The sequence below is a fragment of the Elaeis guineensis genome, chromosome 7, assembly GCF_000442705.2.
Source record: "Elaeis guineensis isolate ETL-2024a chromosome 7, EG11, whole genome shotgun sequence".
Classification (NCBI taxonomy): Eukaryota; Viridiplantae; Streptophyta; class Magnoliopsida; order Arecales; family Arecaceae; genus Elaeis; species Elaeis guineensis.
This window is the reverse complement of record NC_025999.2, coordinates 77,819,198-77,839,968: the sequence shown is the minus strand read 5'-3', so window position 1 is coordinate 77,839,968 and position 20,771 is coordinate 77,819,198. Positions and strand designations below refer to the sequence as shown.

Here is a 20,771-nt window from a genome sequence, read left to right as displayed (position 1 = left end):
AGAATGAAGATTATGATATTATTACAAACTTTATAAAGTTATTTCATATTTACTTTTAGTATTTTAAAATTTGATGTAGGGATTGATTTTATTTATTTATTTGATAAAGTATTATGTTTGAGAGTTTTTTAATTTTTTATAATTTTTTTTATTATTTTAATTTTTTGATGAGTTATAAGGACCGGCATATTTAGACCCTTCACTTATAAGGGCTAAGATTGAGCTGCCTATTTGATGGCTCATTTATCAAAAGAGCTTTTTTGGCCCAGCCCTAATGGGCCTGACCTATTTTGATGGCTCTACTCCTCCCAAGGCCCTCCTAGCTCAAGTAGATAGGGAAAGATGGTTTATAAATACAATGATAGTTTATCCCTTTCCAACATGGGACTAAAAATTTTACAAAACACTAGGGGTTTAAAGGGAAGGAAAAGTTTTGAATTTTCTCTCTAAAACTCTAATAGTCCCTCTCAAAACTCAATTTTTTTAAAAAATCAATAATAATGATTATTTTGGAATCAAAATCATTAAAATTTTATTGCTAAGTATTTTATACTATGCAATGATGAAATGTTTTAACCTCACTTAGTGTAGATAGTTTCCATCTAAAGGAATCGGAGTGAAGTAGGTCTTCAACTATGTTTTTTTGACCCAAACTTTAATTATAATACATAATATAGAAGGATTTGTTATGGGGTTATATGTTCTTGACCGTGCGCATGTATCTTGTTGTTCGTGAAAGCACCTAGGATTTGCCTATGTCCCCTAACTACGGCTATATATGAAAACTCTTATATAGGTAAACTCTCTAAAGATGTGTGTGGAGTCATATCTCGAAGAAAATACTTTTTGAGTCTCATTCAAAGTTACGTTCTTTTTGGACCTCTACATAGGCACACTCATCACCATATGGATGGGGTGGAGTGAAAACTCCTATAAAAATGTATTCGCCAACCAATTAGCTTAATATTACCACATTGAATTTTCTTCAAGGAATTGCCTATCACGGAGGTTGAGGTTCCACAATTGGAGGGCCCATTATAAACTAAGGCCCTATTTGGGATTACTGTTAGTAGTAGAGCTTTTTGAACATTTAGAAGTAGAGTTTTTAAAAAATAGAGCTTTTACAAAAAACTATTTATTGTTTAATAACTATATTTCTAAAATACTATGAAACTTTAATATGTATTTAGTAACCAAACCATAAAAGTATTTTTGGTATGACAATATGACTATAAAGGACATTACATTATATTATATGGTAGAGTATAATAAAATATAATATATAGTATTATATCAATATATTACATATTATAATATTATTGTAATGTAATATAATAATATTATTATAATATAATTAATATAATATTGTATGCTATAGCATAATAATATAACATAATATTATATAATATAACATAGTAATGTATATTACGTAGTATATTATTGTTATAATATAACATAATGTAATAGAATACTATAGTATGAAGTGATATAACATTATATGATATTATTACATATTAAATATTATTACACATTATTATATTATTATACTATGATATAATGTAGCATATTATTGTAATATAACATAAAATATTATCATATAATATCATAATAGTATGATACATTGAAATATAATATTATATTTATGGTATAATATAGATGCATGCAATCATACTTGCAAAAAATGAGATTTTAAGATTTTTTTCTGTCTAATACTTTTCTTATTATTGCTTTTCTTATACACAATGAAATCATACCGATGAATTTTCATAAATCAAATATATATTTGATGCCACCATATCTATACAAATTCTAAAATATGCATTAACTATTAATGTCACCAAATTATTTTACATTCTTGATTCTAGCAGCAATAAAAATGCAAGATACTAGTTTTTTTAAATCCAAAATATGATATGAGATAAAATCCATGTTACATGTACAATTTTATAAAAAAAATTCGAGTCATAAGAAAAGCAGTAATATGATCGTGTAAAACATCCATCTCATAATTACTCATTATTCGGCTTTGCTTCAGACTCAATTTTTTTTATGATTCACTAATCTCTAAATAATTGAAGGGAGTAGATCCTCCTCATTATCATAAGACTGAAACTCAAAGTCTTTAATTGCATAATTCCTCATAAAGTTATCAATGGCCATAGAAACCACTATAATTTAAACTTATTTATAATAAAGAAAGTTAGGCATTGTACTTAATATTCTCTATCTATTTTTTCAATATCTAAACATCCTCTTACTAGTACATCTCGATGAGAAATATGCATGATTAAAAATTTCAAGCATACCTCTTGGTTGACTTCCACATTGAAAATCTGGTAGGTTGTATCTTTTTCCTTTGTAAGGCTCCATATACCGTGACACATAAGGATATCTTGCATCCACTAAGTAATATTTATCTATATAAATATATGTAAATTAGAATTTAACACTTATGCATGAAAGGTAAAATATAAGCCTACCGTTATAATATATTTAACTAAAATACATACCTCTAGGCAAGTGTAGAAAGTTGTGTTCTTCTCCGCATATAGCCTCTAAAAAAATACGAGCATCATAAGAAGTAGCCTCTACATCCAACTCAAACAAAAGTAAGATGCATGTTAAAATCACAACAAATTATAATATTTTACATAGAAATCTCTTTTAAGCCAACATATAATATTTGTTTAAATAGAGAAACTTTTACTACCACATAGGTACCATCAATTACTCCAATATAATCCTTAACATAAGACCACCAGTGATTATTATCATGGATTTTACTTGGAATATTCTTAAACTATCTATCAATTGGGTTAATAATATCCTTAGTCATGTTTAAGACAGCATTTAAGATATGGATAAAATGTCTACTAACTGTTTCTCTCGAATGTTGAAATTTTTTTTAAACCATCATATTTCTAAATCCATGTCCTACAATTATCAAAAATATGGCTATCAACATCTCAATAGAAATACTTTTAGAACCTTTCAAACTGTATCTGTCTATTAATTCCTTACATAGATCAATAAATATATATTTCTCTATTTTAAATTATTATTGATATCTATCTAGATTATTTTGTAGAATCTCTAATATAAATATATTTTTAATTTGATAAGAGGTTCTACAAGATTTTTATTAATATATTTTGAGTAATTTTCATCAGCCATATCAATAGTTGTAGTCACAAATACATAAAATTCAACCTCATTAACTATCTCATCTTCACTATAATAATTCTTCTCAAAATTGTTGTCAATGCTACCCATATCTATATATAAAATATTATGCAAAAAATAAAATATCCATAACAAAAAAATAATAACATGAAGGCTTAAAATATAAATAAGATAAATAATATAAAGCACTAACATATACCATCCATAATATCTATAATAGTCATAATATTCACAACAGGTTATCCAAGACATAACATGAATGCATATAATCCACCATAATTCCAACATAAATATTCATAATTAAAACTATGAAAAATATATCATCATACTAATATATCAAGAACTAGTTTCATAGATTTTGTAATTAAAACTATAAAAAATATATCATTATACTAATATATCAAGAACTAGTTTCGTAGATTTTATAATTAAAACTATTAAAAACATATCATTATACTAATCTATCAAGAACTAGTTTCGTAGATTTGATATTTGCTTGAGCCATTCAATCTGAAGATGGATATCCTCAAAGCTACAAATATCTCTTTATGCTCTCTTTTAAGGAGCACCTCGGTAGTAAATAGAAGCAATTCAGATTGTGCTCCCATCTCAAGAATCTCACACCATTTTCATCACCTCATCAATGCTACATCCAGATTTATCAGTTATCTTAGAAGGCATTGTACTCCTCTTCATCACATCAACAAGATAATTAAACTCCTGAGATAATTGCATAGCACTCCCTACCTTCTTGCATTTCTTATCTTGATCCCAAGAACTAACTCTCTTTTTTCCTTTTTATTGGATGGGATAAGATGTTAGAGTTTCCACAGGTACTAGTACATGTAGATTTCAAAAAAATTTTAAATCCAAAATGTAACGAAAAAATTAGATTAAAATACTTTTAATCTAAGCATGCATTCATTATATGAAAGTACCTATGGATCTAGTTCATATGTTGAAAGTAACATAAACTGATTTTAGGATGAATGAAGAAAAGTCTGTAATCAATTCACATACCTAAATCACTTTTTCTATGCCTTAAACCTGTAATTGGGGTTGAATCCAATTCAATTCTAAGATCTAGAGTTGAGCAAGCTCTGAATTAGTAACACAAGCATTTTGCCTCTATGAGTATGTATAGGGTCAATCTTGAATAGATCCTCTTGACTCCTGCTTGCTTGAATCGAAGGCCTGAATAGGCTTGAATCAAGCCTGGATAGGAATCAACTCTTGAATCCTTTTGATCTTTTTTTTCTTGATTCTTAAAGAAGTCAAGAGCCTTTTTTGATTCCTCAACTAATCAAAAAGAATAACGAACAAGAAGTGGTTATAACTAACTCCCAACAACTTGAAAGAAAAAAGATGAAATCAGCAACATTTGGAGCCAACCCTTTGACACCAAAAAGGGATGCCGCCCACCTTTCTTCTAGCTCCAAGAGGGATGCCTAGAGAGAGAGGGAGCATGGGTTAGAGAGAGGAGAGAGGAGGTGTGGGCATAGTAATAGGTGACGGCAAGGATGGGAGATCATGAGATTATAAGAGAGGTAAGGCTAGGGTCCTTTAAATAGACATCATAAGGATGTCCTAATCAAATTAAAATCCCTCCTTCTAATTATATTAGAAGTCCTAGCCATAATATATTTGGACCAAGTAAATGGGGCACCACCTATAATTTACCCACACCCACACCCAATGCTAGGCATCCCACCATATGGGATCCAATTAAAGATTCTCAAATCAACCCACATGATTTCATAAATTCACTTCAAGGATTTTTGATCAAATTGAATAAAATCAAGAAACTCATTTTTGATTTAATCCAAGTTATAAATTAAGCATCCAACCATTGGAGGTCATTGAATCAAATTCAATTAGGTTCAAATCAAGTGTAGAAATTGACTAATTCTTATCATATAAGCAAACCAACTATAAGAAGAATTGAATTCACCCAGATGCTAGCAAGATTAACATGAATCCAATAAGATTTTTTTAAATCCATATTAATTGGTGCTTCATAAGTCCAATTATAATTAAACTAGATCTTCTCCCTTTATAAGTGATCCCATAGGTTTAATTCTATCTAGTAGTGAGACATACTATGATCTTTATCATAGATATTATTGAAATCTCTTTCAGTGAGTCAAAACAACTTTACTCTAACTCGATAAGGATCATTGATCCAAAATGATCTCATTGAGCTCTCATAATCCATCAGTGATAGTACTATATAGTGGCAACTCAGCAAAACTGGAATAGAACCTCTAGGTGTAGTTAATGTATGATACAATCTCTCTATCATGAGTCCCGACTAAATAGTAGATCATGGATAAATCATCAAACCTCATCATTAGTCATATGATAGATCTAATTAGCTCAAGTCCAATTGTGGTTTTAAATAAAAACTCTTTTTCATTAATCATACTATTATGGTCATAGACTTGTGAATTTAGCTTCTCAAATCTCATAGGATTACTTCTCTCTATCAAAATCAATAGATTCCATCTAGATGCACATCTTGCTCGCACAGCTTAACCCACTGAAGCCAACATCCATAATAAAAACTCATGATTGAGTCAATATTCATATGTAGTTAAATTACAGTAGTCTTATTATGAGCAACTGTGACATCACGGTCAAAAGATCAATCGCACAACTATAGCATCGAGATGATCACTAACGATTGGATAGAAATTTATGTGATCTCTCGTATGGTCACCTCGATACTAGTTATTCTCTAACAACTATCCATACTTGCCACTTAGTGTCTCTACACCGTAGCTAAAGACTCATCTATCTCAAAGAAAATAAATCATACGTCGGTCATCTGGATTGATTACCATCTCTATGACTATCCTATGATCGGAAGTAATTTAAGAATCGATCATACATGACTCTAATTCTTAACATTTGAGAATATGTATTATAACATCAATTTTAAAAATAATTTAAGGACACATAATACTTAAATGAAAAAAAAAAACTTCTTCTTTATTGATTAAATCAATAGTTTAAAGTATAAATTTATATCATAGAATGAACAATATGTCAGTCAATAATTGACTTTCAGGACATACATCTAACAATCTTTCACTTGGATTAAAGCCAATTGACCATTAATCTAAGCCCCATCTTCTCAAGGTGAGTTTTCATTTTGGGCTGGCTCAACTACTTTATCAGTGAGTCTGTCATGTTATTTGCGAAGTCTACTCTTCACACCTCGACATATTGCTTCTCGAGATAGCCACATATGATATGAAACTACCGTTCAATATGCTTTGATTTTTTATGAGACCGGAGCTTCTTAGTAAGTACTATAGCTTTATTATTATCACAGTACAATGGTATGACATCCGATATCATTGCACCAAATTTTACAGCAAATTTTTTGAATTAAAAAATTTCTTTTGTAACATCTGAAGTAACGACATACTCAGCCTCTATGGTCGAATCTACGATGATGCTCTACTTAAAATACTTTCAGTTGACTACATTACCATTGCAAACAAAACACATACTCCGATGCAGACTTTCTATCATCAAGATCCGACATAAAGTTTGAATCTGTATAACCCTCAATCTATAATTCAGGTGCTCCTCCAAAGATCAAGAATAAATTCTTAGTCCTTCATAAGTACTTAAGGATGTTCTTCATAGCTATCCAATACTTCTCATCTGGATTCGACTGATACCTACTTGCGATACTCACAGCAAGGATAATATCAGATCGAGTATATAGCATGGCATACATGAGGCTCCCTATCGTTAAAGCATAAGAAATCCTATTCATGCACTCGATCTCCTCAAAAATGGTGGGACACACATCTTAAAGAGTCGAATATCATACCTAAAAGATAGCAAATCTCTTTTGGAGTTTTTCATACTAAACAACTTCAGTATTTTCTCTATATACAGCTTTTGTGATAGGCCAAATATTCTTCAAGATCTATCTCTATAGATCTTTTTCAAAGATATCGGATGCTTTTTCTAAGTCTTTCATGAAGAATTTCATAGACAATCAAGCTTTGATCGAGGTCAACATGGGAATATCATTCCCAATGAGAAGGATATCATCCACATACAGCATAAGAAAAATAAGTGTGCTTCTACTGACCCTTTTGTAAACATAAGATTTCTTTTTATTTTTGATGAAACCAAGCGATTTGATCGCATCATCAAAATAAAAAATCCAGCTTCGAAAAGCTTGCTTTAGTCCATAGATGGACTTCTGCAACTTGCAGACTCGATGATCACTATCACCGAACATGAAACCCAAAGACTGCTCCATATAGATATCTTCCTCAAGATATCCATTCAGAAAAATAGTTTTCACATCCATCTATCAAATTTTATAATCATAATAAGCTACAACAGCAAGCAATATGCAAATAGATTTCAGCATGGCTATAGATGAAAAGTATCATGATAGTCAATATCTTCACATTGACTATAATTCTTCACCACCAGCCTTGCCTTATAGGTCTCTACCTTACCATTAGCACATATTTTTCTTTTGTAGATCAATTTACATCCAATGAAAATAATTTCCTTAGGTGGATCCACTAAGGTCTATATCTGGTTCAAGTGCATTGAGTCAATTTTTGACTTCATTGCTTCTCATCATTTCTTAAAATCGATGTCAGACATTGCCTCATCAAAAGTACTAAGATCATCACCATACCCCCATCTCCCACAAGGAACGCTTCTTCTGCATCCTCTTTTAGCATATCCATTTATCTTTCAGGAGGATGGAAAGGATAGAAGATTTTATCTGATCTACGAGATGAAGGTGAAACATTAACTACCGACTCATTATGGATAGATTTCTGAGGATCTATAGCTCGTTGCTCTTCAAAAATATTTTGGTCGAGCTCAACTAACCTCCCACTACTGCCATTCTAGATAAACTATTCTTTTAAAAATGTGGCATTATGACTCATAATCACATTATGATCATGTAGAAAGTAAAAATAGTACCCTATGAATTTTTTAAGATATCCTATAAACTGAGCTACAACAGATCTATCATCTAACTTATCCACTTTCTGTCTCTTGACATAGGCTAGACATCTCCGAGTCTTAAGGTAACTCAAACTCAATTTTTTACTATGCCATATCTAATATAGTATAGTAGGAATAGATTTAGAAGAAATTTTATTTAAAATATGTATCACGGTAAGTAAGGCTTATCTCCTCAAAAAAATAAAGATAAATTAGTGAAGCTCATCATGGGTCGAACCATATCTAATAGCATCTTATTTCTCTTTTTGGATATCCCATTGAATTTAAGTATGTCGAAAGGAGTCCATTAAGAGACTATATCGTTCTCCTTAAGATATTCTAAAAATTCAGTACTTAGATATTTCCCTCGATCAGATCGAAGAAATTTGATAGGTTTACTTATTTGCTTTTCTATCTCCTGTCTGAATTCTTCGAACCTTTCAAAAGTTTCAGACTTGTGTTTTATGAGAAACACATACCTGTACCATGACAGATCATTAGTAAAGATAATGAAGTAGCTATAACCTCCCTGACCTGCACATCAAATGGGCATATATATCAGTGTGTACTAAGATTAGTAACTCAGTGGCCCTTTTTTCTTATCCCACAAAGGATAACCTAACCATTTTTTTTTGAAGACATGATTCACAGGCCGAAATTAACTCAAATTTAACTAAGTCTAGGATTTCATCTTTTTTCAGTCTATTTATCCTGTCCTTTTCAATATGGCTAAGTCTATGGTGCCATAAGTACTTATGGTTAAACTCATCTTTAAATTTTTTTTGGCTTACAACACTCACTACTTACTCATTTAGGATTAGTATCAATTAAAAGATCAGATGCAATCAATTTATTTTATAAATAAATAAAATAATAATCTTTATTAAATTAAAAAATAAATTCATCTTATGCTAGTATAGAAATCGAAATCAAATTTCGACTAGCTATAGAAATAAAATAATAGTCTTTTAAATCTAATCTAAAGTTTGACGGTAATCAAAGAGGGTAGATTCTTACAATTTTTGTAGCAATATTTGCTCTATTACTGATCTAAAGGATCATGTCACCTTGCCTCAACCTCCTACTTCTATTAGATTCTGTATTAAAATATATATATGAGCACTAGAACCAAAGTCCAACACCTAATTAGAAGTAAAAAAAATCGTTAGGTTAGATTCTATTATGAGCATACCTTTAGAAGGTTGCTCATCTTTTTTTATTTTTAAGCTCTCCAGGTAAGATGGATAGTTTCTCCTTCAATGACCATCAGAGTTGCAGTGAAAATATTTTTCCTTCTCCATAGCTTTCTTCAGAGTGTCCTTCTTAGATTTGCTCTCTTTTTTCTGCTTTTTTACAGGCTTATTCTTTTTCTTCCCTTAAGATTTTTTTTGGAAGGTGCCCACTCAACAGCAAGAACAGAGCTCTTTGAACTTTTCAAGGTATCCTCAGCAGTGACCAGCATATTGACCAACTTGAATAAGTTGCAGTCTAATTTGTTCATATAGTAGTTTACGATAAACTATCTAAACGAACTAGTCAGGGATTGGAGGATCAAATCTACCTTTAACTCCCTCTGCATAGTAAGTCTGAGCTTTTCAAGCTTCTCAAGATCTTTGATCATTGTCATACAATGATCGTAGACTGACTGTCCGTTGTGCATCTTCATATTGAATAACTATTTGGATAATTTGAAGCATGCGGTCTAGCTCTGTTTATCATACAACTCTTGCAAGTGAATGATCATAGCATGGGTAGTATGTTTATGCTCATGCTGGCTTTGTAACTCATTTGATATGGAAGCCAGTGCATAGTACTTCATCCTAAAGTTATCATCCATCCACTTGTTTAAAGCAGCTCTTTGCTCTGTCGTAGGATGGGCTGGTAAAGCTAGGGCATCTTGATCGAGTATATACCTATTTTTCTCAGGTGTAAAGACTATTTTATGGTTTGTAAGCCAGACCTTAAAATTTGTACTAGTCAAACAATTGATTTCAATGATGCTGGCTAGAGGGTTAGAGGTCGATATTATTTATCTGTGAGAGTAGAGATTCTAGTTAGATATTTGTACTTAAAATTATATCGGTTCTAGGGACTTTTAGATGCAAATAGACTCTCGCTATTTTTTCGGATTCCAATACTCCCCGCATAGAAAGCGAAAATCCGATGCGACCAATGCAAGATTTCTAGTGGGTGTTGCGGTCCCACCGATGCCGTGCACCTCACCTAATAATTATTGATGATATGCATACCGACACATTGACAACTCTTTATCCAAATATTTCTCTAAGTATATTGCAGTGACTTGGTATATAAGTCATATGAGCTCAGATAATACATATTGCCCCACTCCTTAGTTAAGCTTGACCTACTGTTCACAAGCAGGTCTGAAGCCGTCATTGAGTCTCTTAGATAACACATATTGGATTCACCCCATCTTCACCTTGAAGCAACTCTTTGCTAGTAGAGTGGTTGTATATTTTTGATGTAACTGAACCACTGTAACCAGCTGAGAACAGTCAACACCAGTACCATGCCCGTACTTCTACACAGTAGAAGACCATAAGGCTTAATATTGAATAGAAAGATTTGGGTCAAGTCTTATCTAATCAGTCATCACATGATCGATCTAACTGGTATGGGCTAAACCAAAATACCATAGTAACTAATGAACCCAATCATCCAATTGGCTAGACAAGTGAGATTGGCGGGAGGGTATGGCATTAACTTGTCATAAGCAAAATTATCTAGGTGAGTAGCCTCTCAATTAAAAAACTATCGATCGAAACTTACCTTAGACATCAAATAGTTTACTGATTTCAATTAGTCAGATTAGGTGAATCGGGTTTGAGCCATAAAGCCAAATTAGATCCTTAGGTTGACTCGATTCTATATATAAGGTTCAATCGACTTAATCTATAATACTTGTAGAATCATTAGCTCAAATGATCTAACCTAAATCAATATTTGATTTGGTTTAATCAATAACTACATTGATTTAACTCAATATGATTTAATTATAATCTAAGATGCAATCCAATTTCATGATCTAATGCAAAACTATCCATACCCAATGATTTATGCACATACTAATTTTAGATCATAAAAATAATTTTTAGATCTAAATTCATTACATAAAAAGTAAGTTTTTGGTTCTTAAAATACTTTCAGAATATGTATGTAATCATATATCATATACATGAAAAATTTTAAATTTTTTAAAAATTAATTATAGATCTAAATATACCATCATATATTACATACACGAAAAATTTCGATCGCAGAAATTTAATTTCTAACCTACACGTGCTTTCATATATCGTATATATGAATAAAAATCATAACTAAAATACTTTTTAAATCTGAACATAAATACATACATCATATGTATGAACTAAAATCAGAATTTTAAAAATAATTTTCAAAATTTTTATGCTATTTTTATACATATGAATATGTGGCTCTGATACCACTGTTGGAGTTTTTACAGGTGCTAATGCATGTGGATTTCAAAAATTTTTTTAATCTAAAATATAGTAAAAAATTAGATTAAAATACTTTTAATCTAAGCATGCATTTATTATATACTGAAATCACCTATGGATCTAGTTCATATACTGAAATTAACATAAACTGATTATAGGATGAATGAAGAAAAGTCTGTAATCAATTCACATACCTGAATCGCTTTTTTTATGCCTCAAACTTGTAACTGGGGTTGAATCCAATTCAATCCCAGAATCTGGAGTTGAGTAGACTCTGAATCAGTAGCATAAGTATTTTGCCTCTACAGATATCCACAAGGCCGACCTTGAATAGATCCTCTTGACTCCTGCTTATTTGAACTGAAGGCCTGAATAGGCTGGAACCAAGTCTGGATAGGGATCAACTCTTGAATCTTTTTGATCTTTTTTTTCTTGATTCTTAAAGAATTTAAGAACCTTTCTTGATCCCTCAACTAATTAAGAAGAACAACACACAAGAAGTTGTTATAACTAACTCCCAACAACTTGAGAGGAAGAGAATGAAACCAGCAGCAACTTAGCGCCAACCCTTTGACACCAAAGAAGGATGCTGCCCACCTCTCTTCTAGCTCCAAGAGGGATGCCTAGAGAGAGAGGGAGCATGGGCTAAAAAGAGAGAGGAGAGGAGGCATGGGCACAGTAATAAGTGGCGACAAGGATGGAAGATCATGAGAGAGATAAGACTAGGGTCCTTTAAATAGATATCATAAAGGTGTCCTAATCAAATTAGGATCCCTCCTCATAATCATATTAGAAGTTCTAGCCATAATATACTTGGACCGAGTAAATGGGGCACCATTCATAATTCACTCACACCCACACCCAGTGCTAGGCGTCCCACCATATGGGATTCAATTAAAGATTCTCAAATCAGTCCACATGATTTCATAAATTCACTTCAAGGGTTCTTAATCAAATAAAGATAAATAAAATCAAGAAACTCATTCTTGATTTAATCCAAGCTATAAATTAAGCATCCAACCATTAGAGGCCATTGAATCAAATTCAATTAGATTCAAATCAAGTGTAGGAATTGATTAATTCTTATCATATAAGCAAACCAACTATAAGAGGAATTGGGTTCACCCAGGTGCTAGTAAGGTTAACATGAATCCAATAAGATTTCTCTAAATCTATATTAATTGATGCTTCATAAGCCCAATCTATATAATATACTAAAGTAGTTCCACTTGGGGCATTTAATGGGGTTATGTGTCAAATTTTCAGCCCTCCACCTCAGACGCACATGTGGATCTAAAAAAATATGACACGGCCTAAAGCATTTAATGGGGTTAACTAATCCATTAAAGGAATCAAATAATATCACACTCAGCTAATAACTAATTAAAGGTGAAAGCAATATCACACTTTCAAATTAGCCACCTATTATTAATAAAAAAAATGATATCCTTAAATAGCATTGAAAATTTTCTCCACCTATCCAGCTTTCCTAAACAGTAAAAATAACTTTCCTAAATAGTAAAAATAATGATAGAAAGTTTATTAAAGAAAATTTCACCTGATTCCAAATTAGCCACCTATTATTAATAAAAAATTGATAGCCTTAAATATCTTTGAGAAGCTATTTTGGAAGGAAAGACAAAAAAAATCTAAAAAAATATGACATGGCCTTAAGCATTTAATGAGGTTAACTAATTCATTAAAGAAATCAAACAATATCACACTCAGCTAATAACTAATTAAAGATGAAAGCAATATCACACTTCCAAATTACCCACTTATTATTAATAAAAAATGATATCCTTAAATAGCATTAAAAAAATTTTCCACCTGTCCAGCTTTCCTAAATAGTAAAAATAATGATAAAAAGTTTATTAAAAAAAATTCATCTGATTCCAAATTAGCCACATATTATTAATAAAAAAATGATAGCCTTAAATATCTTTGAGAAGCTATTTTGGAAGGAAAGATAAAAAAAAATCTAAAAAAATATGACATGGCTTAAAGCATTTAATGGGGTTAACTAATCCATTAAAGAAATCAAATAATATCACACTTAGCTAATAACTAATTAAAGATGAAAGAAATATCACACTTCCAAATTAGCCACCTATTATTAATAAAAAAATGATATCCTTAAATAGCATTGAAAATTTTCTCCACCTGTCCAGCTTTCCTAAACAGTAAAAGCAATGATAGAAAGTTTATTAAAGAAAATTTTATCTAATTCCAAATTAGCCACCTATTATTAATAAAAAAATGATAACCTTAAATATCTTTGAGAAGCTATTTTGGAAGGAAAGACAAAAAAAGATCTAAAAAAATATGACATGGCCTAAAGCATTTAATGGGGTTAACTAATCCATTAAAGGAATCAAACAATATCACACTCAGCTAATATCACATTCTTTATATATGGCACCTCTCCATATCAACAGCTTTTGACCCAAATTTTTTAATAAAAGCAAGTTTTTTTAAAAATATTAACATCACATCTTTGTTTTTCTAAAAAACTTCATTTCCATATCAAAGAAAATCTTTATTAATATATTTTAGAATTTTAACATAATTGGACATTTTTAACATAAATATACTTCCATTCTGGATTTTGGATTTTCAATTCAAATTATTTGCTCTATTAAAAAGCCTAATAGATAGAACAGTGTTTAGACCAAATTCCTCATTCTATCTATTACATTGAGCATTATTATTATCCTTCTATATTCTTATTTCAGCATGGCTATGAGATATGATTCAATAAAGAACATAACTCCACTCAGGGAGAATTGGAGGATCAAAGCAAGAGTGGTTCGAATGTGGATGATGCTCGGATTTAATCTTCCCAAAGAGGTTAATAGTATCAAAATGGTTTTTCAAGATGTAATGGTGAGGCGGTGTCATACCAAGCATTTTTATATTTTTCTATTCATTAATTAACTATTAATCTTATATTTATTTTTTTTCTATTAGGAATCGAGGATTCATGCAATGATAAAATGTTCTTTTATTCAAAAATTTAAGAATATTATCTTGAAAGAAAAGTATTTATTATAAGTCAGTTCGGGGTTGGTCAAAATAGTGGTTCTTATAGGACCACTAAATATCCCTTTAAAATTAACTTTCAATACTCCACCAATGTGCGTGTTACTGAGGATGATTCTAGGATATCTATATATGTTTTGAGTTTACTCGGTTCATAGAGATAACCTTAAGATAAGTCGATGAAATTATTTGGTTGGTAAGATTACTACATTATGTACTATTATTAATATAAATATTATGATATTATTTAAAATATTATCATATTTTTTTAATATATAAATTAATTTTTTTTATATTTGTTATGATTCTTATAGATGTTATTGGCAAGTTATCCGCTGTTGGTGAACTGGAAGAAAGCTGTAAGGATGGCAACAATCAAAAGAGAATGGAAATAGAGCTTGAAGATATTGAGTAATTTTTATCACTCTTGATGCACATATATCCTATTCATATGTTTGATATTTTTTCATTCTGTTAACATGTATTCTGTTTCACTCTTGATGCACATGTATTCTGTTCGCTATTGTTTTAACATGTATTCTGTTAACATGTATTCTGTTCACATGAAAAATGAGCCACGAGCTCAAAAAAAATAAATACTCAGCACTGTTTATATTTTTATATTGAATTATTCAATATTTACAGAGGCTATAGAATGATTTGTATGTTATGGGGGTCTTTTGCCGATAATATTGTTGGAATTATATCCAATACACAAAATGATCCTATTATTGTTGTTGTCCAATGGTGTAAGATTAAAGACTTCTCTGGTATGTATTCTCTATGCATGAGTTTTATCTTATGAGTAATTTCATCAATATATAATTTTTTGTATATTTAATTATCTTTGTTCTATTTTATATAGGCAACAGAAAGATATCAAATTCTTTATATGCATCTAGGATGCTCATAAACCCCACCATTTCAAAGGTCACCGAATTTCTATCTCGATAAAATACCAAATTCTCTCGATAAAAAAATTATATAGATTTAATTGATCTTTAACTCGAATGAATATTAAAAAAAATGATAGTATCGATATGGTTAATAGACATATCATAATTTAAGATTCACGTCATCTTTATTGGTGCAAATCAAATATTGATGAGGTTGCTTTATCACAACAACCTAGCCAGCTTTATAGTCAGACAACTATTTCTACTGTTGATGATTTCTTATAGATTCAGGAGAGGAAGACTGTTGATGAGATAAAGGAGTGTCGTGATGTATGTTAAACTCTTGATTTTAAAATTGACATCCACCCTTCATGTTATCTTCAATCTCTTATTGATGCATTTAGGAGACTATATATGTGACACTCGCTACGGTGATGAGCATCGACACGGAGCATGGGTGGTTTTATAACTCTGACAAGAAATACACCAAGAAAGTTGTTCAGATGGCTCTGGATTTTACTGCGAGAAATGTAATGGGCTTGTGAATTCTGTTGTCCCTAGGTAAAGATGTAAAATAATCGACTGATAGATATTTATGTTAATATTATTTACACTAATTTTATCTTCAATCATTTTGTATAGGTTCAAGATTGAGTTGAGGGTGATAGATGAATCTGCAGTGCTGTTTTTATTATTTTTGATCGTGAGGCTGCTAAGTTTCTTCAATGTACTGCTGCTGAATTAAGAGATTTTATGTATACAATATGTACCTGAGAGATGGAGTGCTGTGTAGGATTTGATATATTCTATTTTATTCACTATGATTAATTTTTTTGTTCTCTGATTCAATATAGAATTTCGGTGATATCAATCAAACTTCTGAGCGTTTAGACCAATTTCTTGGCAAGAAGTTCATTTTCAAAGTACAAATCACTAATAGGAACATTAGGGGTTATAACTACATATACTTGGTAACGCGTATGACCAATGATGAAGATTTGATTGCAGCCTATTATTCTAATAATAATTTAGCACAGGTACATATTTATTTGAAAAAATAATATTTTTTTTTCAATTATATTTCCTCATATGATTAACATAATTTTTATTTTAGATATACGAGGAAGACATTGATACTCAGAGCATGAGCAGGATGGTGTCTGCTACAATTGAGTCTGAAGTGGGGAATACATCTGATGAATTAACACCTGCCAAATAGTTCTCCAGAATTAAGCAATAAGTTAGATGACAATGAAAACCTCATAGCCCAGATGTCTTTCAATGCCAAGAAAAAAATCAAAATGGAGCAGTAGTTTTATATTTTATTGGTTAATTTGAAGTACTTTTTTCTTCTACCATAATGATGAACCTTTTTGGTGGTCTATTTCACAATAATTGTAATTTTGTCAAACCATGTTGATTTGTGTTTTTGTTGGTATTTATGAACCTTTTTTTGGTGTTGTTCTTGATTGTTTGGTATTTATTTTCTCATAATAATGGATGTCTATTGGGAACATAACTTCCCCCACTTTTTTATAATGGCTACATTATTTAATCTGGCATTTGAGATCTTTAGAACATCTAAAGTTTCAACACACTTTTGCACTCTCTTAGCCTGCCAAAAAAAAAAAAAGAAAGAGAGTGTCTCATGCTTCAATCTTCACAGTTTTTGGTTCTTTTGGAGGTGTTGCCCACCTATTTTATCGAAATTATTTACAAAATATTTACAGAAGGAACCACCTTAGGATGTGGGACCTGAGTAAAAGGAGGTTGATATAGGAACAACACTGCCCATGCAACGTGATTCTCGAAACGAAAAGGAATAGGCATTTGGTTTTTCTTTCCTTCTCAATGCTACTCAAACTTGACCTTCTTTATAACTCCTTGAGTTACTACTTACCATGATTCCTCAAGTCCTTCAAGATGTGAGAGATCTGTTGACTTGGCCTTCCAATGGAGAACGTAGTCCAGCCTTACAGCAGAAATATAATCTCACCTGCACTAGAAAAGAGGCTCTAGCTGAAACTGAAAGACCCTTGGATTCCTCTCCTTCCATATACACCAGCAGGCTATCGAAAAAAGAATCCTGACAATTTTTGATTCCTCTCATCCAGCAGTCTTCAACTTTACTATTTGGCAAAGCGATGTCTATTTTCTCCTCTATTATTTTTCATATTTGCTGACTGCAAGGGCAAGCTACAAATAAATAGTTCACTATCTTCTATATATCTATATATAATATATCTATATATCTATATATAATCTATATATCTATATATATCCTCTCCATATCAGCAGCTTTTGGCCCAAAATTTTTAACAAAAACATATTCTTTTAAAAATTTTAACATCATATCTTTGTTTTTAAAAAAACTTCATTTCCATATCAAAAAATACCTTTATTAATATATTTTAACATAAATGGATAATTTTAAAAAAAAGGAGAAAAAAGTACTCTAATTGGCCACCCTATTCTTAAGGGAAAAAAAGAACAGTTTTAATTTTTTTTTTTAAAAAAAGCTATTTTCAAAGTAGTGGAAATCACCTCCACTTATCCCACACTTTCCTGTTTCAACCTTTCCCAATTCATATGTTCCCTGATATATCAATCCAACATCTTCTTAAAGAAAGAGTATCATAGAAAGTTTAATAAAGAAAATCTCACCTACTTTCAGATTAATCACCTATTATTAATGAAAAAATGACAGACTTAAATTCATTTAGAAAAGCTATTTTCAAAGCATTGAAAATTGTCTCCATCTGTCGTGCTTTCCTAATTAGAAAAGATTATGATATAAAGTTTAGCAAAAACCACCCATGTGTTTTCTAATTAGCCAGCCTATTCTTAAGAAAAAATAATGGTTTTAAATTATTTAAAGAAGGCTATTTCTAACAATGCCTTCATTCATTCTTTCACCCCTTTCATTTTCCAACTTATCACACCTTCCATCAGATTCTGCACTGTCCTCATTGCTAGCCCTCTGCTCCATTCTATCTTCAGCGAAGGATTCATTACAACTCATACTGGTGGGTTCTTCCTGTTTATTGTTCTTTAGATCTATTGATAGATTTTGTTAATGTTTCTGCATTTCTAGACAAAGTGTTGAGTGATGACTTGATATGTTCCTCCTCTGTTGCAATCAAATTCCACACATAAAAAGGTGCCCAGAAATATATATATTATTGAATGATGTGTTAATTTTACTTTATTATAAATTTCTTTCTATGTAACTAGATATTTTATCAGTTGTTTGTCAATTCTATGCATGACAGTCCAACATGGCAAGCATCTTTTTAGATCCTGACGACTTCCTATATGATCTGTCCATTTTTTGTATTTCAACTACATGTACATAATCCTATAGCATATCTTGGTAAAAGAAGTCCAATCAATTAATCAATTATGTGTACCTATATAAGTAGAGATATGAGCAAGAAGTAAACAAAATTACAAACACCATTCCAGTCTAGCAATATTTGATTCATCCAGCAACAGTACTAATTCTACTAAAGCATTTCATCATCAAAAGAAATCACAAAAGAATGATAGTCAAATCACAAAAGAAATCAATCATCCCACCCTCCCTGTTTCAGCCTTTCCAATTCATATGTTCACTAATCAATCAATTCGGCCTCTATTCCACCATCATGTGTCCTTCATCCACGTGTTCACATGGAGCAAATGATGTCCGCTGTGTGATCTTCCAGCAGTGAAAAAAATATAGCAAAAAAAAAAAACCTCTTCCAACCCCAAAAAAATAAAGGAAAAAATACATCCAATCCTTTTTATTGTTCTATACTCTTTTCTGATCATGTTTCTTTACTTGGCTTGATCGAAGGAGTGAAAAGTAGCTTCAAAGTATCAATAGATTTTTATTTTGAATTTTTAATTTTTTCAAATAACACTAATCAATAAGAATTCTTTAAATAAATAGACTTCCATTCTGGATTTTGGTATTTAATATCTATGATTTTGTTGATATTTATTAACCTTTTTTATGTTGGTCTTGACCGTTGTATATATTATTAAATAATTAAGTATTATATTTGATCAATCTTGAAAAAAAAAATAATAGTGTGATTATTAACAGCTGGCCATCATTCATGCTAATTCTATTCTGGTGTTGCTTACATGGATTCAAGAGAAGCAACGTTTGCAAGACTCCGAAGAAGAAGTATATTAAGGAGTAAGAACACCTCATCATCTTCTCTTCATCGTTTAAATCAAATTTTTTCAGATGGTATGTTTATGATTTTTGAGAGAATCTTAGTAAATAACTTTGAGTCTCTACATATTTCTTTATTGTTCATACCATTCTCATGCAAACAAAACATATACCATGAATATAATTATGTTGAAGAATCACGTGCTATAAAAATTTATAGTTCATTTTTATATCATTATATTTTGCTAACGGTTGGTGAAATTTATCTTTTATATTTAAAAAATATTATTCTTAATTAGTAACAAATTCTAATTATATGTAGTAAGTAAATTTCGTAAGAATTTAACAAAATATCCATGATTATGATTCTTTTGATGAATCATGAATACTGTGCAATTTTATAGTTTATCTTATATCATTATATTTATCTAATGATTGGTGAATTTTTTTTTTAAAAAAATGATATATTTTAATTAGTAACAAAATTTTAATGCTATTTGTTATCTCAACTTCGTTAACTTTAAAGATACTTGTATATAATTTGTCATATATAATTTCTCATAATAATTATGATTATTGTTTCAAATATATATTATTTTATTTTATAAATTATGTATCTATAAACACTCAAACACAATCTAAAAAAAATAAAAGATATTTAAAATTGCCATATATATATATATATGTGTGTGTGTGTCTTCAGTCATTACTAACAATTTGACTCACACATTTATAGGTTCACAAATTTCTAATATATTTTACTATGGAGAAAGTGGCTCTATTATGCTGGAATAATGCTCTTCGTTGTCTCCTTTATCTAATATTACAAACAGTAAGTTAATTATAAGTAATGAAACTACTATATACTTTTTAATTAATTATACTCAATATTAAATTAACCCAATTGAAAAAAATCTTTTGGCAGTATAAGAGAGTTCAAAAAGGACACAATCAGATTTATTCTCATGCAGTATAGAATATCATATGAAAATATGCGAGATA

At 30.5% G+C, this 20,771-nt stretch overlaps 1 pseudogene; it reads right to left on the bottom strand.

Annotated features, from left to right (window-relative positions):
• Window positions 1-1,930: 1,930 nt before the first annotated feature.
• LOC140859331 (uncharacterized) lies at window positions 1,931-2,836 on the bottom strand (annotated as a pseudogene).
• Window positions 2,837-20,771: the final 17,935 nt, after the last annotated feature.